The 13,671-nt window shown below is 41.2% G+C and overlaps 2 protein-coding genes across 2 annotated transcripts in view; one reads left to right on the plus strand and one right to left on the minus strand.

The window, feature by feature from the left end:
* The window catches only part of NFASC (neurofascin), a 269,129-nt gene extending 262,306 nt beyond the window's left edge, over positions 1-6,823 (minus strand). Inside the window, exon 1 of the mRNA XM_068269594.1 lies at positions 6,803-6,823. The gene's annotated coding sequence lies outside the window, so the exon portion shown is untranslated. The remainder of the gene's footprint in view (positions 1-6,802) is intronic.
* Positions 2,299-13,671, plus strand: part of LRRN2 (leucine rich repeat neuronal 2) — a 55,300-nt gene continuing 43,927 nt past the window's right edge. The window contains exon 1 of the mRNA XM_068269611.1: positions 2,299-2,476. The gene's annotated coding sequence lies outside the window, so the exon portion shown is untranslated. The remainder of the gene's footprint in view (positions 2,477-13,671) is intronic.

A 13,671-nucleotide genomic window follows, 5' to 3' on the forward strand; every position in this document is an offset into this window, starting at 1 on the left:
TTCTCTTGAATGTTTTGAACTTTAGTGTCTCATCGATGTGTTTTGTAGATATTGGTTAGTCTTCAAGGATCAGAGAAATTATTTCATCAGTAACATTTGGTGTAGAAACACTTGCCGCATATTTTGGGGATAAAGATAGAATCCTTCTAACAGACTACCTTGAACATGTAAATATAATAAATGGTGAATATTACTATTCATTGTTGCAAAAATTACGCCAAGCCCTGCATGAAAAAAGATGTGTCAAATTGTCCAAACACGTTCTGTTCCTAGAAGGCAAGGCTACCGCAAATAGAGCTCTGGGAACACAGCAGGAATTTGAAGAAGCAAGTCGGTGAAATCCGCTACACTTGGGACACTAGGACAGTGCTCAAACTAGACGACTTGACCCAAATAGACAGCAGAAAGGAGGACGTTCCGCACAAAGTCCTTGGTTTAATGAAGTCCCAACTTTATTAATACAGGTAAAAGCCGTAAAGCCTGGAAGCTGACATGTTTCGGACTTGCAGGTCCTTAATCATAGCGCAAGTTCATGTTAAAAACACAACCAATATAAGGTCTAAACCCCACCCCCAGCACAGGTGGATGAAATGACACCCTCTCCCACTCACACAAGGGAGTGGAGGGAGGAGGAGCTAAAAGTAGGGGAGGAAAATAAGTATATTCCCCACGAGCATTAAAAAACAAAATAACGCACATGAAAAAGATACAATCAATGCATAATATAGCATGTGTAAAGATTAATTAAATATGCATATATATATATATATGCAACATGTTATACAGTCACAAAAAGAAAAGAACACAAATGAATAAGGGTCCGTTCACACTTGCAATCGCAGAATTGCGGGAGTGATTTTCCCGCGAGTAGCGTGGAAAAATCACTGGACACTGCGGCGGTTTTGGAGCAATCGCGATTAGCATGCTGTGCACGCTAATCACGATCGTGTGTCGCCGGCAAACCGCTGCGTGCAGCGCGGTTGCGGTTATTGCTAACCGCAACCACGGCAGTGAGAACACTGCCACTCGCTACATTGTGTAGCGGTTTTTGCAGAACTGCTAGCAGCTTGCCGTGAGCGGGAATCGCGTGATTTCCGGTCAGGTGAGAATGGGCCCTAAATGAGCAGGCCAGCCAACAAAGGCTTTTTTAAGTAAACAAGAGAATTCAGGTGACACAACTTAGATCCCATCTAGTATTCAGTCCATGCGGTGCACATGTCCCAACAATAATTATACCATGGATCCACAATACCATATAGTTTGAGCCTGTTCTCATATAAAAAAAATTGTGGACACTGTATAAAATGAATAAATATTCTTCATAAAACAATACAATTACTCAGTTTAAACAATTCACATGTTGTCATTCTCACTGCATATGGTTTTTATAAGTGGCTGGATAGTGTAATAGTTAAGGGCTCTGCCTGTAACATGGGGGAACCAAATCTCGTCTCTTCCTATTTCAGTAAGCCAGCACCTATTCAGTAAGGAGTGCATGGGCAAGACTCACTAACACTGATACTGTCTACTGAACGCGCGCTAGTGGCTGCCTCACAAGTGCTTTGAGTCCCACAGACAAAAAAGCGCTAGACAAATACTGGAATTATTATTATAATGTTTTACAACTTTGTTGAAAACAGGGTTGCATGTAGACTCTTGTATTGCATCACAGTGGTAAGTTTGGACAACATTGTACAATTAAGATTGTATTGTGTGTGGTCAACTATAGTCATAGGAGAGCAGAGGAGGGATGCCAGGGATAGGATCAGGGCAGGAGGTGCTGTCTGAGGTAGGCCATGAATTCACTTGGGCTGTCCGTGCAAGTGTATTACCGCAAAACGCACACGAGTATGGCAAATTCTATCCCTGGCTTACTTACGTCACTATAATATCCTGAACCTAGTTAAATGGAACTGTTCTACTGTAGACCCTTATTGTAGTGTTTGACAACGATTTGCTGAACTTAGGATAGCTGAAGCACAGCATTTCATTGTGAGCACATAAAACATTACTTTATTTTAAAACATGTGCATCTAAACAGCATATAGGTGTAGATGCACATGTATCGTGACAAAATCTGTGAAACAGGTTGGCATGAAAAGCATCCTGCACAGCATCTTCAGGTACAGTTATGCAGTAATGTCTGCTTGCCACTGGCTGGCACTGCCCCCAACTTTACACGGCTTGTGTGTGTGTGTGTGATTGCAAAGCAGGAGGTTCAGAGATGGAGGCTGCCCCTCCTCCCATCCTTCCCTCCCTTCACTGCTTCAGCATCCCACTCACATCTTCCAGAGAGGACAGAGGGAGAGTACAGGCTGCAGAGCCAAGCAAACAAGGCAGTGTGGGTGTCACTAAAGACTGGACTTGGCATAAGGATAGCTAAGACTGGAAGTGAAAACACACGCAGCATCTGAAGATCCTTCCTACCTTGAAAGCAATAAACAGAGCAGATGCAGCTGGAAGGGGTATCCTGAAGGTAAATATCCACAGCAATATTTTTCGAAGGCGGTTTAGCATGTTACTGAAGGAGATAATGTTGGTTATGCTGGCTATCTTCAGTGAAGTCTATGCAAGATGATTAATGGAACAGCAGTACCACCATGCCTTCCCAGCCCCTTTCCCCAGCAGGATATTGGATATCTGTAATCCAATGCGCAACAGAAATTATTTGTCATTTTATATAGGAATTCATATTTACTAGTGCTGAATCTGGTGACATCATATCAATAAATTATTTAATATTTACTAACATCTCAAGAGTCCAATAATTACACATTATTTAGGAAAATGTCTAAATTGCAGTGAAATGATTTTTGTACAGTTGTGTGGTTGTAATGGATTTGATATAGCAAGGCTGTAGAAGATGAAGATTGCCCGCTATCAGAACATGCTGCAGCTGCAAGCATCACAAAGAATGTGCCATTAGCTGGAGATGCTGATATATATATATATATATATATATATATATATATATATATATATATATATATATATATATATATATATATATACATACACACATGTTATATGTATGTATGTGTGTGTCAGTATTTCCCAATGTGTAATGTGACACATTATTTAGTGTGGTGGACTCATTTTTGTTCTTCTGATTTAATTGCCACTGATAATACCACAACTTATCATTTTGCATGAGTACATAACACAATATAATGTGGGGTACAGGCTTCAGCCTTTGTGTCTCAGGCTATAGCATAGGGGTCCTGCTGTACATTACACTGGCTTGTCAAGGCTCTGTGTGACAGGATGTGGTGCCACATGTTGCAGGCCTCACTAATCGTCGAAGGCATTGGGTGCATAATCATGTGGGTTAATTCTAGAAGATGTACCATTAAAACACCTACATACATACTCGCAATTGCAAATCTAACCCATTCCTGGCAGTGCTGTGTTTCTGAATTTGTCATGAAAACATACCATGTACTACCATTGCTAGAAATAGTCATCTCTTGATGTTCCAATCAAAAATCTTTGAGGATATACAGTTATAATTGTATCCATGGTTATTCATGGTTTATGTTTAACAGATGGAGAACTGCCTTAAAATGTGTCCCCTGCATACTGTGTTTTGATGGCAGTTTTGTTCGTTGTTTTTTCTGTGATGCATTTTTCTTGCCTCTCTAATAATAATTTCTTTCAGATAATCACATCAACTTCTTCATACAGCTCTATCCAGGCGGATATTTACTGTATATGTATGTTTGTGTACAGTATGATATATATATATATATATATATATTCATCATATTACAAACATATAGGTCCATATCTATCACAAATATATATCTGGTGTGCCAGCTTCCTGCCTTGGCAGGCCTCATTTAATGGCTGTTTCTATGGAAACAGCACATTTTCTATCTTCAATTTGTGTGACAGGTCTGATGGTTTCTCGCCTCAGTGTGAGACACATTCAGCACAAGATGGAGCTACCCTCCACTTAGATTCTCATGACTATGCCACTATGATTTTCTCTCTCTCATTAGATAGCCTGTCTCATTCTTTTATCTGCCTTCACTGGCTTGATGTGAATTCACACATTGCGATGCATGTTTTTTTTTTATTTAGAGTAAATCCTCACATATTAAAAATGATCTGACGTGTAAAATGACATTTGTTGTTCATAAGATGATAGTGGAATGGGGAGCTTAAGAGACACACTTCTAACAGTTATTATGGTTAATGAAAGGCTTTAAACCCACCATGGAACGTATGTGTATGTTTGGCAGTGGAACATCAGAGAATGGTACAATATGCTGTCAGGCATCATTTGTTTAAAGTGCAACTCTACTTCTCTCTACCCATCTAGCAGATTTAATGTTGAAAGGGTTGGTAGGTTTTCTTAGCCATATTGTTTTTATGTCAGTTTTGTATAAATGAAAATATTGTTCAAAAAGTGAATAACCTATGGACACGAGGGTCAATTTACAAGGAGTCAGACAACTCAGACAGATACTCTGACCATAAGCATCACCTGAAGATATGGATGCAATCTGCAGGTTCCACATGGGCATTTGGGATGAAGATAAATTGACATGATCATAATTGCGGCTAATTGATGTATATTGAAATCACTGACATTTTCTGAAGTGCTTTTCAGAGTATGTTTAACAAATTCCTGTCATTAACGGTCCCTCAGAGGCGCCGATAAGCTAATGTTCCTAGTTTAGGCATGCATTATGGGAGAGCCAGTTAAACTTCCTGTAGATTTTTGGGATGTGGAAGGAAACCCGCCCAAGCACAGGGACAGGATACAATGTCCATGCATGTCCTGGCTGCAAATCTAACCTGGGACTCTCGCTTTGCACGGTGAAGATGCCAGCTACTAGAGATGGTCAGTGAGATGCTAACAATTTCCCTGCACACACAAATTGTGTGCAAATTGTAGGCATCTTGAACTGGCCAAGTCAAATGCACTTACCGATTTTGATTGGCCTTATTCCAAGCTGTAAATAAATTGCATTACATTTGCACACAAGTCGGAATTATCAGCATCACGGTGACTGTCAATACTCTCCACTTAGCCACCATGCCGGTAATGTAACAATGGCCCCCATGACCCCCACTGTTGTGAGGAAGGCTAAGGGGGCCCAGTCCAGAGGCAATGCAGCATAACATTACCTTCATCTAGCAGTGTGACATGTCCACCTCCCTCCATGCAGCCAATCTCCCTGCAGCTCCCATCTAAGCATGTCATGCAGGGATGGATCTAGACCAAGTTGCCCCAAGTTGCGCCTGGGGCAAGGTCAGGTTTTGGCGCCTAAACTGCCATTCCCCATCCACATTTTGCCGCCTTTTTAAGAATTCAACAAACTGCGCCTGGGGCAAGAGACCCGCTTGCCTCCCCCTAGATCCGTCCCTGATGTCATGAGACCTGTATCAAGAGCGGCAGAGAGATTGGCTCTACAGTGGCTACAGTGAGGAGAGGAGTGAGGAGGACATGTCGCTCTGGGGGATGAAGGCAATTTATAATGCTGCCCCTGCTCTGCATTCCATTTCCTTGCCACCATATTGGGCCCCTTATGAATTTATTCATAATTATCTAATGTAGAGGCACCCTCTCCAGGCTATATCAGATCATAGTGAGAGTTGCTGAAAGGTTAATTAGTGGTTGTGTTGTTGCATACATTCCCAACAAGCGTGCAGATAAGCCATCTATCTGAAAGAGGCCTAAGAATTTCTTTTTAAACAAATCTAACACGGTACAGGGTTATTAAAATCAAGTTCTCACTGTGGGCACGTACATCAGACTGCAATCCTACAGCTCTGAATTTGTTAACCTTTCAGAAACATACACTTTGTTCTAATATGAATCCAGCTAATGCTGCAATCATTTACCACCAAACGGCACGCTATCTGTCTAGAATTCTAGATTCTCTAGACCCTAGGTTCTAAACACATGGTACGCGTATCCCAGGGGGTACTGTACCAGGCCACAGGGGGTACTTACGTTTGTCAAAGTCAATCTAAGTAAGTTTTGAGCCAAAAAAAAGAGATACATTATACATAATGTAATCTGAATAAGTATTATAAAAACTCCAAGGAATGTTTGAAAAGCATTTTTTCACAATTATGGAGTACACCTAACAAATATATATATATATATATATATATATATATATATATATATATATTAACAGGTAACTGAGATTATGGTACTAGCAACAGGAAGTACTTGGCCAATGCCAGGGAAGTAACAATAGCCCCCATGACTCCTCCCAACTTGTAGAGTAACTGCAGTGGAAGCAGTGTATATTCCCCCTTAGGAGCGCTGCTTCAGGTCTCCTTTTCTCCAGGCAGCCACATTCTCTATGCTGCATACACGGCTCCCAATGCCACATCACATATATAAATATACACTGCTGTTATACTCTGCATGGGGTGGTGGGGGAGTGCTGTGTACTGGCCAACCATGGAGAAAGGGGGGAGGCAGCTGTGGGAAGAGGTAACTAAGAAAAACGTTTTGCCATTGCCATGCCGACTGTTATAGCAATCCATGGGACAGATACAACAAACACCCGATCTGTACAATAGTAGTTCTGGGTGTTACAGTTCACCATAATTGCATCCTCATCAGTGCTGACAATTTTGCTGTATCCAAACGTCTGTCATTTACCTTCTATTTTGACAACATAACTGGCATAACTATGGGGAAGCAGCCCCCATGATTGCCGAGGGGCCTGAACTTCTGCCTCCCCCCTCTACCAGAGTACCTGTCCCATGCTCTTCTGGCTGTCGCCTCCCTTTAATAGACCCAGAGATCAGCGGTAGTAGTGATGGGGTTTACCTCTTGCAGGGTCTGATCCCTGATGTCCTTCAGTCACTAGGTCTCCTCTGCTTCTGTCTTGGTCTTCTGGCAGAGGAGACCTAGTGGCTGCAGTGGAAGCACATATCACACTTCCATTCGCATTAGTATTCCCATATGCAGCACACAATCAGAGTATTAGGTAGTGTAAGAAATATTTACAAATGTAAATAAGTTTTATGTAACTTTTTTACCCTACTTGATGGTACACTTAATTTGATGCTGCTGAGTCTACGGACGAAACGTGTTGGGCGGAGCTAGAGGGCGGCACACAGAGGAGGCATGCCATTTGGATCTAGGACGCTGGATTTTAAAAAACGCTTTTATATATTTGGAACAATATACTATAATTTTACTGCGCAATGGAAGTATCTGTTTAGTTTTTAAGGGAGCATTGAACTGGCAAGCTGGTGGTCAGAAGACCTAAGGAAACCTATGTAAAACATTTGAGCTGTTTGTGAATGGACAGCATCATAATCTGGTGAGCGCTTTGGTTTACTTGTGGACCACACCCAGGGTGAAGTGCACAAGTGCCGTGCCTGCACTGGGAGACGGTGGAGGTGCATAAAGCCTTAAAGATACTGCACTATGTTTTGCTATTTTTTCCCATACATGGGAGGTTAGAGGTGTCCCCAGGATCAGAAGCTACTGCAGCCGAGGCAGAACGTGCTTGATCGATTGGCTATATAAAGCAGGCTTTTATTGCTGTTTGTGACCGAGCAGCCACCACATCTGGTGAGAGCATTATATTTGTCTTGCAGTGTGCTACACTAGGGTGAGGTGTGTTGCACGGAAAGGTGGAGGTTACAAACAGGAACCTGGCGGTATTACACTATGTGTTGTTTTCTCTTTTCTTTTTATGCATACCTCGCCTGAGGGCTGTCCACACAGGAAAGCATCTTGATTGTATGGAGTGATCGTGATATAGAGACTGTGTGATATATCACCCCTGGATACCGTTTGAGTGCTGACACTATTGGAACAAATATCTATAAAAGTGACTCGTCTTTATACGCATCCTGTTTTGACTACATTTGTCAACAGTTCCTTGAGATACTGCACTCAGAGGCTTCTCATCTGTGGTTTCTCTTTTTCTTCACCTTCAGATATTTTTGGGATGTACATCTATTTATAGTTTTATTATTAATCAGGAAATATGTAATGATTAATGAGGTACAGAGAGTCCTAAACTACAACAAATTTAAGGCGCTCAAATGAACAATGTACAGCAAGGGCGCGCATTCACGCTATTCCTTTTTGTATGCATTTTCAAAAATATAGCACATAGGGCTCGATTCACAAAGCGGTGCTAACCCAGTAAAAGACTTTAGGCGTGATAACCATTCACCAGCGTGGTGCTGGTGAAAAGCCAGTTTAGGCGTGATAAGTTTAGATAAGTTTAGATCGCGCGCAAAGTCCCGCACGCAAAGCAGCGCCATTAAACTCTATGCGTAGTGCACCAGACTTTGCTAGCGCAAAACTTTGATCAGCTGTGCATTGCGGTGCTAACCCCGTTGGTGCTTAAACTTATCACGCCTAAACTTATCACGCCTAAACTTATCATGCCTAAACTTATCATGCCTAAACTTATCATGCCTAAACTTATCACGCCTAAACTGAGTTTAGGCGTGATAAGGGGCTTTTCACCAGGTTGCTAACTGTTAGCACCACTTTGTGAATCAAGCCTATAGACTTCAATATAGACCCATTCAGAAGACCTACTGTATGTGTTGCATTTGTGTGCACTGCATTGCATTTTTTAACATACTGCTTTTTTAAGGGAAAAGAGCATGCAGTGTTTTCCTATTAATAGTTACAAATGGGGGGACAAGTCATGCGTGTGCTGGAGAAAATGTAAAGCATATAACTGCAAACCCAAAGAGCAGAGATGAGATGTTTCAGCTCAACGCTTTACTGAAAAACAATGCTGCAAATTTCCAGTTTATCTGTGTGGTAATCTGTAGAAGAAACTTGCTAAAGGAGTAAGGAGTTGAAGAGAACGGAGCTATTAAACTGCTATTTTCAAGCATGCAGTTGGGTGCAAATAAGTGTGCCTGATTAGGGGTTTGAAGTGAAAAGTTCACAGCTCATCAAAGCTCATCTCCTTAGTAAGCCACTTCTTGTGATTCTCAAGTGCTATTAGCACCTGCTTAGGTGTGGTTGTCTTCAGGGATTTGCTCATGTTTATTGTGTGAGAGAAAGCCAGATGACTCTGCTATGACTGCTGTTTAGAATCCAGGATATCTACATTTTTGTGAGGTATTATTAGTGGTAGGCAGACATTTTCAGTGGTTAGAGTACATGCAGTGCTGGGGGTATGAGTGCAGTACTGCTAGGCCAGGGTACCTACAGTGTTGGTGGTATTAGTGGTAAGTATACTTCTCTAATGGTCAGTCTACCTGCAGTCACTGATGTTTTGGTGGTAGGTGCATTTCCCCACTGCTTAGTCTACCTGCAGTCATGGATGGTGTGGTGGAAGGTGCCCTTCCCCAGTGCTCAGGCAACCTGCAGTTATGGATGTTATGGTGGTGGTAGATGCATTTCAACAGTGTTAAGTCTACCTGCAATTATGAATGATGCGGAGGTAGGTGCCCTTCCCCAGTTTTCAGGGAAATTATAGATGGTATTATGGTAGGTGCACTTCCTCAGTACCTGCTGCAGTTACAGAGCATACATATGAAATCGGCGCCGGTAGACTTGGGCTGTTCCTGCTTCTGCACAAGTCCAGGCAGTGTTGATTACTATTCCCTCTCCAGGCCGCCATGGATAGTGGAGGAATTATATAATTCGGCTTCCAGCGATTGCTGGAGGCCGAATTATTGTGTTTTTTAAGCAACTTCGGCTCTGTCTTCTGACGGAGCCGATGTTACTCACTGAAGTAATACCCTTTATAGTCTATGGTGGCGCCGGCTGCACCCAAATCTTGCGCTGAAAAGGACTGCTCCGGTTACAGATGTTGTAGTGGTAGGTGCACTGCTTTGTGTCCACAGTAGCCGCAGTGTTGGATGCTTTAGTGTTAGGTTCAGGGTGGGACCTAATTCACACTAGTTCAACTACAATTCACACTAGGTAATTCTATTTTTCCATAAGCAGAAATGCATTAAAACTGATCTGACAGCCCATGTTAATTAATGGTCTTGTTCATTTCTCATATGTTTTTCTGTTCACTGCATTTTTCCCACATGCCATCTGTGTTTCACATTCCAATTTATTGTATTTATTGCTGCTGGTAACAGACTTTTTTAATGCATACCAGTGGGCATGGTCATGAGTGGTCAGTGGACACTTTTTAAAATGCATTTGAGTGGGCATAGTGAGTGTCAGAAAACATGTAAGGACATACAAAAAAAATAAATAGGTATGGACAGATCTATAGATGAGAAAAAAACACATATATCCAGACACATTGCCTCTAGTTAGGACATAGTTACATAGTTATTTTGGTTGAAAAAAGACATATGTCCATCGAGTTCAACCCGTACAAAGTACAACTCCAGCCTGCTCCCTCACATATCCCTGTTGATCCAGAGGAAGGCAAAAAAACCCCCACAAGGCATGGTCCAATTAGCCCCAAAAGGGAAAAATTCCTTCCCGACTCCAGATGGCAATCAGATAAAATCCCTGGATCAACATCATTAGGCATAACCTAGTAATTGTAGCCATGGATGTCTTTCAACGCAAGGAAAGCATCTAAGCCCCCTTTAAATGCAGGTATAGAGTTTGCTATAACGACTTCCTGTGGCAAAGCATTCCACATCTTAATCACTCTTACTGTAAAGAACCCTTCCCTAAATAAATGGCTAAAACGTTTTTCCTCCATGCGCAGATCATGTCCTCTAGTCCTTTGAGAAGGCCTAGGGACAAAAAGCTCATCCGCCACCCTTTTATATTGCCTTCTGATGTATTTATACATGTTAATTAGATCTCCTCTAAGGCGTCTTTTCTCTAGACTAAATAAACCCAGTTTATCTAACCTTTCTTGGAAAGCGAGACCTTCTGTCCCACGTATCAATTTTGTTGCTCGTCTCTGCACCTGCTCTAAAACTGCAATATCTTTCCGGTAATGTGGTGCCCAGAACTGAATTCCATATTCCAGATGTGGCCTTACTAGAGAGTTAAACAGGGGCAATATTATGTTAGCATCTCGAGTTTTTATTTCCCTTTTAATGCATACCAAAATTTTGTTCGCTTTAGCTGCAGCGGCTTGGCATTGCGTACGATTATTTAACTTGTTGTCGATGAGTACTCCTAAGTCCTTCTCCAAGTTTGATGTCCCCAACTGTATCCCATTTATTTTGTATGGTGCTAGACCATTGGTACGACCAAAATGCATGACTTTACATTTTTCAACATTGAATTTCATCTGCCATGAATGTGCCCATATAGCCATCCTATCCAGATGCTGTTGCAATATGACACTATCTTCCTGAGAGTTGATGATTCTGCACAATTTTGTATCATCTGCAAAAATAGAAACATTGCTCACCACTGCATCTACTAGGTCATTAATAAATAAATTGAAGAGCACTGGACCCAGTACAGACCCCTGCTGCAGTTCAAAGCAGGAACTAAATTAGTAGCTGGATCACTGAAAGGGACGCCACCAACATTGGGGAACATCTATACATTTGCTAAATTGTCATTCAAAAAAAATAGGTACGGTAAGCGTTATGTGTTGACTTTGAATGCATTTAATAAACATTTAAAGTGATTAAAGGACAACTAAAGCAAGAGGTATATGGAGGCTGGCTATCCTGCTGATCTTTTACCTGTAATACATTTAGCCATAGACCCTGAACAAGCAGATGCAGATCAAGTGTTTCTGACATTATTGTTAGATCTGACCAGATTAGGTGCATGCTTGTTTCTGGTGTCATTCAGATACTACTGCAGCCAAATAAAGACTGCCAGGCAACTGTTATTGTAACCGGTATTATACCCGAGCCTTCGGGAATGGTGTGCCATGCTGAACCATTTACTTCAACACAACTACCAGGGATGGTCAATGAGATGTAATAATTGAACATTCATGCAGAATTATGCAGAATTTTGTACGCAAATTTATGCACCAGTCAAGGTGGAGTTCAGTTGGTCCATTGTTAAGCCGCAAAACTTAAATACTGCATGAACTCAGAATTATTTGCATGTCATTGACCATCCCTAACAACAAAAAAAACCCTCATCTGTGGTGGTACAGTGTTATTGCTATGCAGAAGTCAGATGCATGACAACTGCGGCAACACCAAATAACCTCGTCAATAAAAGCTACATTCTGGGGATATTCCGTTCTACAAAAGCAATGTGCCTTAAATCACAGTCTTCTGTCATTCAGCATGTAACACTTATCCACAACGCGCGCCTGCGTTACCAGGCCTGTACACACTATAAGCGCTTTTCTGAGTGCTTTTTGGCCTCCAGAGCTTTCTGAGAGCTTTTTTAAAAATGCTCCCATTGACTTACATTAAAATAGCTGTAAAATTGCACTATTTTAACGCAAATGTAATTTTACCACGATAACGTCCGTAAGCCAAGAGCCGAGGCTGCCAATACTACGGCTCTTGGCTTTCGAACAGTATCCCCTCCATCCTTTCAGAACCTGTATGAGCCAAAACCATTTCTGGGTACAACCCCCAGTTTGTACTTGGCAAAATAAATGAATATGTTCAAACAGGTTATTTTGAATAAAACAGGAGTAAATGTCAGCTAGACAACCAAATCCACTCATCAACTCATTTGTCTTGTGAAACAAATAATTTTGATAAATTATTAAGGATGTTCCTAGTTGCTATAATTTGATCATGATTATACAGTACTAATATATCCTACATATACTACAATTCCTGGTACTCTCTACTCCAATTCCTCTGTTTATGGTACTCTCTACTACAATTTCTGGTACTCTCTACAACATATTATATTGTAACCTACTATAATCCAGATGAAAGTTATGTATAAATGCCAGGTTGCATAATATCTTAGCTGGATGTCACATTAATAAAAACAATTATGCAATGGGCTTTATTTTACAGCAGAAAAGTACTTTATTATACCCGTTTTCTGCAAATTAGGACATTTTAACATATTGTATTTTTTTTTTAATTATAACTCAAATCGGAGTCAGAGTTAGTACATTTTTGTCCACCCTGAATCCAACTACAGGCACCTAAAATGTGCATATGACTCCACAACTCAAACTCCACCGTTAATTAGGTTGACACATGAAGTCTCTTTATTTATATTGTGGGGCGCTAGAAAGCATCTTTATTATTGGGGCACACAGAGTAGTTTTATAGTAATCAGCGAGCACATGAAGTTTCTTTATTTTTATCATGGCCGATAAAGCATTTTCATAGTTAACAGGGCACACAGAGCATGTTTATTATCATCACAGAGGGTGTCATTATAATGCTTTATAAATCAATGATAATAACAACAGGCACACGATAAAGGATGTGTGTGGTGGAGGGAGAGATAAAGCAGGGACATACTGAGAAGCTAGTATACATTTGGAAGGGGGATTTCTAAGGCCTGGATATGTTAAGGTTCGCACTGTAACTCTGTGAAAATGTGTTCATTTTACATTAATCCCTCTAGCGTCGAGGACAGGAAAAAATGTGGCCCTTAATGCCACTGAAGATGGCCTGGACTGATCTGCATAGATAATGAATCATTTATGCAGGTTTTATACTTGTTTTTTTGCATTGCGGTGTGATGTTCTTGCCACATCGCACCACAAAAAAACTCACTCTTATGACCCTGCGACGGAGTGCGCCGACAGGGTCATATGCATAGCGCTGTCCCCCACTTGTGACTGCTGGGCAGGAAGTTTATCACTGGGATTCCCGTCTGTC

Source organism: Hyperolius riggenbachi, chromosome 2, assembly GCF_040937935.1.
Source record: "Hyperolius riggenbachi isolate aHypRig1 chromosome 2, aHypRig1.pri, whole genome shotgun sequence".
Taxonomy (NCBI): Eukaryota; Metazoa; Chordata; class Amphibia; order Anura; family Hyperoliidae; genus Hyperolius; species Hyperolius riggenbachi.